The sequence below is a fragment of the Colletes latitarsis genome, chromosome 10 (assembly GCF_051014445.1).
Source record: "Colletes latitarsis isolate SP2378_abdomen chromosome 10, iyColLati1, whole genome shotgun sequence".
Lineage (NCBI taxonomy): Eukaryota > Metazoa > Arthropoda > Insecta > Hymenoptera > Colletidae > Colletes > Colletes latitarsis.
In genome coordinates this window covers 15013267-15024205 of record NC_135143.1, presented here as the reverse complement: position 1 = coordinate 15024205, position 10939 = coordinate 15013267, and the positions used below count along the sequence as shown (strand labels likewise).

The following is a 10939-nucleotide window of genomic DNA, read 5'->3' as shown; positions in this document are numbered from 1 at the left end:
TTTCTGCTGTAGAAGGAAACACCCTACGCGCTCGGGATCGATTCAAAATTAATCCTCATTGTTCACGGGGATCGGAGTGTCATTTTTCGAATACTTTCCGCTTTCCATTATTGCCGAGAGTTTAAACTAAAACAGATTATCGGTTTCCCTGTGATATTATGCAGTTTCGTTTCCATCCTCTGAGAACTGGAATAATTCTTAAAGTGAACATTTCTATCCTTTCCAATTGAGGAGATCCCCCATGGAGCCAGTGAGTCGTTACTGTAATAATTGACCACTGTCCTTTCCTACGTACAAGCTATACTCTGACGATAAACTAAAATCCCCGAAATCATAGGCGTAGACTAGGGGGATCTCTTGAAATCAGTAAATCATTATGACCTAGTAGCTTGGCTATCACGTTTATTCTATTTCCTTCGTAGAATAACTCATCGTGGAGGTTCTCCCCACTTTCGTCCAAAGTGATAGTGGAACTAACATATTTTGTTTGTTTTTATCGACACACAACGGGACCAGTGGTGTGTTCATCGAAATTACACTACGCGGCCACGGAGAACCTGGCTGTGTGCAGCTCTGTTCTACGACGAAACAGGAGTAGAACCGTGAGGTTCCACGAAACCGCGACGCATTAGGCTACCAGTGCGCGTTGTTTTCGAATGTCCTGTTGCGGTCTCGGGCGAGTAAAAAAATTCAGACGCGTCATCGAGTCTGGTCGTCGATCGTTACGTAAGGCTTGCGTGGACGAGAAACCGGCTAGATCCGAAGAGAGACCGGCTTCTTCTCTCACGTCGATGTCGCTCTCCTCTCTCTGCGTTCTCTGGCTCGCAAAACAACTTACATAATACCGTATATTTATCCGACGGTACGAGTTTACTGCACTAGCAACGCCGTTTCTCCCGTTCGTTTTCTCTCTCGCGCCTTGGGTTCCGGCACGCGCGTTCGCCAGAGAAAAGCGTGTGCATGTATCCGACCCGGCGCGTGAGTACGTGTTCATTACAGGACCAACGGGCACCAGGAACACGTGACACCGTCGCACCGTTGCTGTCTCATTAAGAAACAGCCGTTCCGAGAGCTGTTTTTTCAACGACAGGAGTTATTACGGACTCACAGAACGAGATTACTTATCGACGCATCCCATCTAATTATCCCGCGAATAACATCTCGCTGCTAACCGCGATCATCCACGGATCCTCGCGAGTTGACCTTCCGCGGGAAAGGAATTACCGCGCTGATTAGACGAACGAAATATAAATCGTACCGAGGAATCTCGCTGGACGGTGTCCTTGGACTCCTCTTCGTCGAATTTTTGCAACATGACAGTGTACAGGTGTTCAATTCTACGTGTGATTTACTGTAAATACTTATATCATTGCAAGGCAATCGTGAAGACCCAACGCTAAACGTAATAATGCAGCGACCAAACAGATCGACCAGATAGGAGAGAAGAGTTAACATTAAAAAAAAAAAGAAGAATCTTCTCGAGAAGATCAACTTGTCGGTGATGTTGTTTCAAGCGGATCCTCCGCGATAGCTTCTTCTTATCGACTAAGCTTAAAGTTAAACACGCGTCGTCGTGGCCCGAAATCAGAAGGGAGTTTCCCTCCGGAGTTGAAAGAACCCACTGTTCCCAAAATACAACGAATTGCCTATCGACCACAGAGAGAACTTGTACTGTTATCGCCTCCCACGAGCTCGCCGCGTGTTTGTAGCCGTGCACGAGCGTAGAAGCACGTAAGGCGCGTCGGATAGCGGCGAGCGTGCAAGAATAGAGAGACGAAGTGGTAAACATCGTGCGATGCCAGACGATAGCGCCTAACCTAGCCCAAGAAAAACTCGATTAAGGCGGCTAGGCGCGTCGATACGCATCGCCGCGGAACGAACGTGTTTACTCGGTCGCGTGGACGTTTCCCGAGCTGTGCACCACACGCGCCATCAAACAACCGACGACAAGACGGGGCAAACATACACGCGTCGCGACCACGTCACACTATGGGATTCGAAGGTTTCAACGTTGCTCTGGAAACTCTTGAAACACGGAAAATAATCCTATTTTAAACATGTATGATCCGATTTTTTGAACCCAATAAAATTGGAATAGAGATTAGAGTTTTCTCCGATGAATATTTTTAAAGTGTTCAAGTGTTCGTTTCGATTAGAATTTTAATTTTGCGTGTGGCTCGATTCTTGGACGCGGGTCGCTATGCAGGCAAGGTCCACGTTCGCGTCGACGAATTGATTTGTCTTACGCGCGTCGGAGCTACGCGACTCGCCGCACGAACCGACCAATTATTCGACGCGAATGACTCGTTATCCAATTTGGTTAACAAGGCAAACGATTGACCCCGTCCCCGCCCCCGATTTTAACGAGCTTCTGTCGGCTCGCGCGCTCAGCGCCACAGTATCTTTAACCTTTCCACGCATTCGCTTTTGAATTTTCGTACTTTCTCGTATGGGAACGAAAGTATACATTCGATATTTGCCAAATAAATCGCACGAGCCTAAGTATTTATAAATTTTAATGAGGGAAAGCACCGTCGGAACAGTACTTCGACATTGTTATTCCGCGTTGTTAGAAACAAATGATCGGAGCGTGGAAGGTTAACGCGTCGACTAACACGCGTCATCCGGATATGGGTGACAAAATCCACAGAGGACTCGGAATACGGGTAACGCTCGTATTTACCGTGTCACGAGAACGATATTAGCCCGCATTTCCGCAAGACCGATGATAATTGCGAATATAATAAATACTATTTATTTAAAACACGCGTTACTCATTTTTAAGCAACTCTTCAAAGCAAATTTATACGTAAAAGAATATTGAATAGTAATAACGAAGGCTAAGAGTGTTTGTTAATTTATTATTCGTTTAGGAACGAACGTATCAAGAACATCGAATGAAAATAATAAACGAGGCTTATGGAAAACGATGTTATACGCCGTCGAGTTATTTTCACGCTTGCTGGCCTGAGTATACACGGTCCCCAATAAAGAACGAACGCGTTATCGTTACGCGTTCCGGTCGCCTTTGTAGTGGATGCTTTTCAACGCGAGACATCGGGCTCCATAGTTTGCATTACAAGAGATTAAGATTAGATTACCAGGCATTGAGTACACACCGGGATAGTGCGACCGAACGCAGTCGATCCTTTCGTTAAATTATGCTCCGAGGCTGACAGCGAATGCATTAACGAGAATATGAATTTATTGTGACGATAACGCGGCGTCTGTTCTCTCTGCTATCGCAAACACCGCTCGCACAATATCATTAGTTGTTCGGTAAACGACCGACATCTGTCGATCTCCTCGTATTTACATATCCAATAATATATTTTAAAGTATCGCTCTTACGCAACGACAATTAAATATAACACTTGCGATAACGCGTCACGTTGTCCGAGCGCCTATCTCGCCAAGATAAATATCTCGACTTTTTTAAATGCTCGTTTCGATGGAAACGAACGAACCGTAAGCGAAGGAGCGCGTCTCGATAACAGATTGTATGTCGCGGCGACGTAACGTAATTCGCGCGTTGCGGATCGATTATTTTCGAGGTTCATTATTATTCCTCGATGACGAGGAAGATAAGGCGTTGTTATTGCATGTTACGACGCAATAGGTCCCTCGGGTGAGTTCGTGATCCACGAGGCATGGCTCAACCGGAATGGAAAAGGAGCCACGGTCCATCACGTAGCAAAGAGCGTTCGCACGTAGCGACTTTATCGCGAGCGCGCACGCGCACGAGCAAGTTCGTAGGAACGTGACGTAACGGAGATAACGCGACGGTGGGCTGAATCGAACCGATATACGCGTGGGCAGCGAGAGAGCCGGCAAACCAGTGGAATATAATGAAACCTCGCCAGACGGAATTACACTTAACTAACCTAGCGCAAAAACAAGTCCCGGACTGGCTGACACGAAGGTTCGCCGTCGTTGGCGCGCGCAAACAAAACATGTTTACCGAGAACGGTACACGAACGGCGTTCCTTGCCAGAGCGCGCATTGTAATGACACAGATACGAGCGGTTTTTACAGATCGTTTCTATTCTGGGTTACGGCGTACCGTGAACTTTAAACCGACTACGCGCGCCTGTCGACGTACAGGACGCAGCAGTGTCCCTCGTCCGACGTTTAAATCGCGAATCGAGCACGTAAAAACAATAAAGAAAGTCCATGCAAACGCGTCTCCCATTCAACGAGCTCTCCCGGAAAGTTATGTGCTCGAAATGACCTTATACAACAACGAATGCAGACGTCAAACCATATTTTGACAAATGGCTACTAAACGTATTCCTCCATTAGCATTTAATTATTTTTAATTCGGGACTAATTTCTCTTTCTCTCCCAATGTTTCCCACAATGTGGAATCTACTTAAACGGTGAACAGGGAACGCAAAAAATACTAAGAGCACTTAACACTCACCGATTGAAGCCAGCAATGGCTTACCTTCGCAGGAAGTATTTGAAATCAGAGCTTGGGACTCCTCGCCGAATACGAACGAAGGCATGTTCGTAAGCCAAAAATAAAAAATTAAAACGAGCTGGTCGGGGCTATGAAGGCTTTCGAAACTTATCCATCTGTTAGAAAATCGTTCGTACTAGAACTGTCTGGCTACTCTGCTAAAATGGAACGCTGAACCGTTATGCATACATCACGTAAAACGTACATGCAACGAAACTTCTTCCAATAATTCATACAACCGACTAATCGAGAAGTCGACGCGAGATTGATTTGGTTAGCTTCCATTAAGGAAAACAAGAGAGTCGTAGACCAGCTAATATAAACACGGAATTTATGCACTCAGGATATATGCATATTCCTGTACCTACTCTATTTTTCTTCCTTACGTCAATATTGAATAAACCGTTATTCGAGTTAAAATTGTCCATACGTAGGTTCAGTTTTGCCTCTTACGAACTCGTGAATTTTCAAAGTAAATTTAGATAAACAGTATTAATGTTGCATCGCCAAACCGTGGAGCCTCTGAGCGCGTTACTGGAACGTTCCTCCAACCCAGTGCTAAAATTCCGTCATCGAGCGAGGTACTACTATCGCATCGATAGACATTGGAGTCCCCGGAGAGCGTTACGGAATGCAAGCGTTTCCGCGAGGTCGGGGACGATAATAGAAACGGACGTTCGAGGCAATCACCCGATAAATGATAACAAGGGGCCAGAGAGGGGGGAGTAGAGAAAGATCAATCGACGAATTGGAAATCTGCGTCGATAACGACGCGAGTTGACGCTTGGCGGTATCGGTTTTATCAGGTTGGTCGGTCTGGTCTTTCAGTGAGCGACACGAACGAGGACGACTGGCGCGTGTCTGCGAGTCCGCGCGCGCTGGTTGGCTGCCGCGTAAGAATAGAGCTAGTAAATAGCTCCGGCGGAGTGGCGATATTACTAACCTAGCCCAACGCTGCGGCACGTTGCCGGTCGACCCTGACGCAAAAGTAGCTATGCACGCTTAGGCTAGCGCGCGCTTACCGCTTAACGCGCTAGGTCGTTGACTGATTATTTTATGCACTCGATGCAAGTGTGCACTGTGCCTCCCGACGCGTCTCTGCCCCCGTGTCCACCGGCGTCGTTCACAGTCCTCTTTGCGAACGAGTCGCGTATCAGCTGCACGACGAGCCAACGCAAACCTGACATACCTGCCGGCTTGCCTCTTTATAAAGGCACACTTTTCAACCCGTTACGATCAACCACCGACACTACTAATGCCCGACCCATTGTTTCCCAACGCGGAAAACAATGGGGATTACGGAATTTCTTTTTCCGCTTCGAAATTATTCGCTTTTTTCCTTCTTCATCGAGGAGTGGGTTAATAGAGGCTACAGACCAGTGGTTCTTAACCTCCTTTTACCAGTCTTTCTACACAATCTTAGAATGATTTTTTCGAGCATTTGTCAAATCGAAAATTTTGACAATCTTACGAGTCATTGTAACTTGACATGGGAGGGACACGAATTGACTGGACTTTGATTTTAATGTACTTTTACAGAACGATAATAGAGTGATCCCTTTTGGTGCACGTAGAATATTAAGCGTAGATACTGGACACTTTTTGAGATATAAATGATTAAAATGAGACAATTCACAGGATAGTAAAACTTAATATTAATTCAGCTCATAAGTTTTTATCGATGTTGCAATACTATAGCAATTAGAATTGCCTCCGCCAGGGTCTAACGACGCTCGCATACTACAGTGAATCATCTGTAAGTGTCGGGGCCTGGTGTAGACTGCACGACACTTACGAACAATTCAATCTATTGCAATTCAGACCGACTCGCGACACTTATCGACGATTCACTGTAGCATGCGACCATCATTAGTCCCTGGTGAAGGCAGTTCTCTTAATTGCTACGGTATTACAACATCGATAAACTCCTACTTGGTATGCATGTCCTTCGAATACAAAAATACACAAAAACTTACCAACTGAATTAATATTAAATTTTACGAGACTGAATACTATTTGCAGCGAGAGAGAATTAGACAGTTATTCGACGATACATCGGTAACCCGAATTATCGTTTATCGCGACTCGTATGTATGGTGTCCCGAAATTATCAGGCAAATTCCTCGTTCTAAATGAAATCTAGCTGGGGCGTATAAATAGCGTCGACCGTACATGCGGCACAAGAACCTGGTATCCATAACATTCTCATAAGTAAAAACTAATTGTATCTCGAAAACGGAGCCTCGAATTGCAAAATCAATAAAATTACTTTCGATTTGGCTAATATTCCCCCCCCCCCCCCAATAAATCTATTTGCATCCTCCACAGTTTTTATCAAGAGGACCTTGGCTCGTACCGAACAATGAAGCTAATAAACAGCACTAATTGGTTGTTCGATGGAAGAAGAGGCTCAAAACGAACCGTAACAATTAGCAGAAGCATATACCCCGTGGGAAGATGAGATCAGAAGACCACACCACAAGGATTCGGTATGCGCATAGATAAGCGTGGAAGCGCGGTGAGACGGAAATCTGATCGAATTTGCACTGAAAATTCATTCGCGAAGACGCAACACGAGGATTCTAAATTTGCGTTTTAACAAACGTCTTTCCGACGCTGCCCAATGACGCGATAATTTTTTTCAAAATTGTAAATTCCATTCAGGGACGTTCCCGTCGAGTTCTCGAGTACGGTCAGCGATTTACGTCAAACGCGATGAACCGAAGGATCGTCGCGATAATTTATTTCGAAAAATTCTGGTAAAATTTGAATTCCATTCAGGGACGTTCCGCGGAGTTGTCGAGCACGGCTCGGCGATTAACGTCAACAGGATGAGAAGAAAATCTACCGTCACGTAGACTTCAACGAGCGACGCAATTCTCAAGGTTCCCTCCTTCGACAAACGCATACGAACGCATACATATGTAGTTTCCGTGGCCGTGAGAGCCCACCGGCATAATAGTGTCGTAGGTGCACGCAACCTCTGTCACGATAATCGCTTTTTATCGCGATCGTTCGCGCGGACGATTTCAAGTGCAAATACACACCGAGGATTATTGGCCATGGCGCGTGAAAAACACGCTGCCCGTCAGATACCGTGTATCTCTGCGACGCGATAACGCAGCTGGGTTTCTCCGTGCAACACCGAACGGATCTCGCAATTATACAATGTCCCGTGACCGAAACGCACCATCTATCCGCCTCCAACGATCGCAGATAATTTCCAAACGAAAACGCAATGCTCGCGGAAAAGAAATTTCGAAAGGATTCTAATAGGGAAAGAAAATTTTCTTCAGCGTTCACCCTTCGATACCGCGCCACGATTGCATAACGAACACGTTCTCTCGTATCGAAATAGCGACGATGTTTGCTTGTTGTTCCCGATGGTTCAGCGTCTGGAAATAGTATCGAGATAAGAGAAAAATGATTGTGCAACCCGTTAGCTATTTACGCAACTTTCGTACCGTGCACATCGTGCGGTCAGCGTTTAAAAACCACGTACTCGTAGTATTTTTATTCGGGATTACCAGATTTTAATCGCGAGATTTTATTGTTCGAGTAACACTTAAATTTTGTACAGTTATTTCGTTCGACGAGTTTGACGTAAATAAATTACGAACCGTATCGTGCACGAGTTAAATATCTTTTGTTTAATGATTTTCACGTGCAGACACGATTGGAGACGATCGAATAGTTTCGTATCGAACGGGGACATTGCGTGAGCAACCTGCTGCACGAATGGCCGCGAACTGACGCGACGCGTCGGAGACACATTTCCACGGAGGGAAAATTTTCTAATTCCTCCCGTATCCGGATCGATCGTGGCAGCCAGCGTAACGGAATGCCGCGGGCATGCCATAACGACGTTATGTTTAGCACGGCCGTTATCTCATCGTTGCAAGTACATCTGGGCAAAGCGGCTCGCGAACGCGATTGTCCGAGAACGCGCGATTTCCAAGTTCCACGAGACGAGTGACGCGCGTATCACCGCCCACGACCATCCTTTTGGCCCACCACCGAAAGAGGAAATCTAATTCGAGAACCGCGTTGAACGTCCGCGATGCTCCATATAGTCAGCCGTCGCTGACCTCTTCGCTAATTTACTCGCCTAACGCCAATAGAATGCTTCTTTTCCACAAAAATAGACGCACAAACTGTTTGGCATACGCCAGCAATTTATTCAAATTGTATGCACGAGTCGATTACATTTATTTTCCTATTTTGTTGTGCTCTATAAAAGCGATACAAACACGCGTATAAAGATCCAGGAAAATCGACAGAAGGTAGGTGCAGAAATTTCTTGACGAAAAAAAAATATATTTCAAATCGTTGTAAAAAAATTACTTTTAGTTAGTGGAGTCAATTACAATCATTTTTGGTCATTACACATACCCCCGAAATCCTACGTTCTTTCGAGAAAAAAATTCAGTAAGTCGACACATTTTTCGGCGAAATTGAAAAATTTCAAATCGTTCTGGAAAAAATATTTTCGGTTGCAGGGATCAATAACAATCATTTTTGGTGAATAAACATCTACCCGAAATCTTACGCACTTTCGAGAAAAAAATTCTTTACCGAAAATACAATGTCTGACTGACACTGTCTGATTCCCCTGAAATTTCATGCGTATGTTTAAAAAATCATAACTCCTGAACAGATTGGAGGATTTTAATGTTTCAAAGTGCAAACAACGCGTATTTTGGCGTAGAATATGTAAAAATCCTAAGAATGTTGGAAAAGTTGTTCCTTAATCCCGCCAAAATGGTCCAATTCAGTATTTCGAAGTGTGGAAGTAGCTTCGTTAAATATTCTTCTTTTCTTTCGAGAGCTCGCGGACCAGTGCGACAAAGGAAATGGATAATTGAAAAAGTACGCGCAAATGGCACTCCTGGTCCCTCGATAGGCAGCAAGCGACCCAAGGATCCCCGGGTTTAGAGTCTCGAGGGTAAGTATGCAAGTATGTGTGGACCAAACGAGAACTGGCGCCATAAAACGGCTACGGGCGGTGTCTCCCGCAGCCGGACACGCGCGGTCGTGCCGAAATAAATTCTAGCTAAGTACGCGAAAAGTTTTAATGGGCCAGCGGTATTTACGCCAAGACAGCGGCTCTCCGTCGCCCCTCTCTTTATCCTGCGAAATTTATCACGCGACGCATTAACGGGAGCCTCGTGTCTCCGAGAAAATGAGCGTGTGACGTCAGGAACCTACAGCGGTATGCAAATGTCGCCCCCGAAGGTCTTAATGGTCACCTTAAAATTCGAAACGACTCGAGAGGGAACCCAATAAAGTCTCCCAGCGTTCCACGGAACGTCGCGAATGGAGCTGCAGCGACACTTCCCGCCGATAGAGGGACAAGCTCAACCTGCACCTTTCTCGCAAGTGCTCGATCCATTCGTATGTATACGCTCCTTGTAGTATATAATGGCTTGGTGTCTTAACACAAAACAAATTGATTCTCAAAGATTAAATATTGAAGACTGTAAATGTACGTTCTACGTGAACTTGTGTGTATGTTAGTTCCCAGCTGTCTAAAAACAAAGTTTCGTTTTCGCGAACAATTCGAGGGGTTTGTAGCCAGAAGAAGATGACCAAATTAAGGTAAAAGGTAACATTTAAAATGCTTGGTGCACCTTTCCTAGCAATAAGTTGAATAGTTTGCAATGATGGAAATAGTCCGGTGGTTAATTAAGCGCGCGCCTAACCTCGCCTAACTTCGAGACTAATTTCTTGCAGAGAATACACCGCATTATCGCAACTTTTCCACGAGGAGCGTTACCCTATAGTTCTCCCACGAATCGTACCGCCACGGGCTGCGTAGAAAGTAGTCTCTGCGTGGAGCCGCAACTCGTGCAGGAAATCGCGATCCTTATTAATTTTTAGGCGTACACGTTTGCTACTCGGTGGTTTCGTCGACCGGGATTCGAGGAAGCGGGATATTACGGATCGCCGGTACATGACACGTTCTCACGCACCTGTGGACGACCGAGCGTATTCTCGAATCGCGTGCTCGATGCGGAAATATTGTCGCAGGTCAGTCGAACGTGACGTGAATCATGCCGTCGAGCTCGCTGCCAAGGAATTCTTCGTATCATCGTCCCGATCGGCGCTAACTCGTTACGTGGCCACTCTAATCTAACTAATTTCGCTCGAATTCGCTTTTATCGGTCTTCATCGACGACAGAATCAACGCTTTGTGAGTTTGTGATCCCTTCTGTAACTCATGTCATTCTCGTACGATTCGAACGAAACTTTTTTTGAGAGCTCTTCGTGCGAGATATAGGATTGTTAATTTGGGGAAATATCAGTCACGAAACAGGAGGCTGTAGTCTCTTAATCCTCGGATAGTCCTCCGTTTCGCTATACACCGGGGCAAAAATATGTTGTCAAGGGACGACAAGCGTAAAGGGTTGAAAGTTTTTTTACTAGACGCGTAAGCGTTATACGGCGTACACCCTGTTTCTTATTTACGGGAATTGG

General features: G+C 45.5%; 1 protein-coding gene across 2 annotated transcripts in view; it reads right to left on the bottom strand.

Annotated features, from left to right (window-relative positions):
* Nucleotides 1-10939, bottom strand: part of Heca (hdc homolog, cell cycle regulator) — a 176912-nt gene that overhangs the window by 106899 nt on the left and 59074 nt on the right. The gene's annotated exons all lie outside the window — the stretch shown is intronic.